Below are 542 nucleotides of genomic sequence, written 5' to 3' on the forward strand. Positions count from 1 at the left end.
ACGACGAACAACAAAAAAACAAAGTGGGCCATATTTACATATAGTACAAAAGAAGTAAGAAAAATTACAAAACTTTTTAAAGACACGCAGATAAAAATAGCATTCCACACATGAAACACAATAGAAAACTTACTCAAACAAAAACCACAATTGGACAAATACAATAAAAGTGGCATATACCAAATGAAATGTGTAGATTGCCCATTGAAATACATTGGGCAAATGGGCCGAACATTTAACGCTAGATATAAAGAACATATACGTGATATTAGAAATAATAATAGCAATTCCGGGTACTCAAATCACATACTAAATACAGGACATGCATACGGAACAATAACAGACATAATGGAAGTTATAACAACAGGAAAGAAGTGTAGACATTTGAATATATTAGAGAAATACCATATACAGTAGAACTTGGTTATAACGTCATCAAAGGGACCTAAAAATAGTGTCGTTATAAACGAATGTCGTAACCGAAATGGGCACTTCCACAGTAGCCTTATGTTAGTCACGTAAAAATCTACCAAAAACCAAGT

The 542-nt window shown here is 32.7% G+C and overlaps 1 protein-coding gene across 4 annotated transcripts in view; it reads left to right on the forward strand.

Moving 5' to 3' along the window:
* The window catches only part of LOC111873157 (beta-mannosidase), a 30,318-nt gene that overhangs the window by 10,188 nt on the left and 19,588 nt on the right, over window positions 1-542 (forward strand). The window lies entirely within an intron of this gene.

This window comes from Cryptotermes secundus, unplaced genomic scaffold (genome assembly GCF_002891405.2).
Source record: "Cryptotermes secundus unplaced genomic scaffold, Csec_1.0 scaffold259, whole genome shotgun sequence".
Lineage (NCBI taxonomy): Eukaryota > Metazoa > Arthropoda > Insecta > Blattodea > Kalotermitidae > Cryptotermes > Cryptotermes secundus.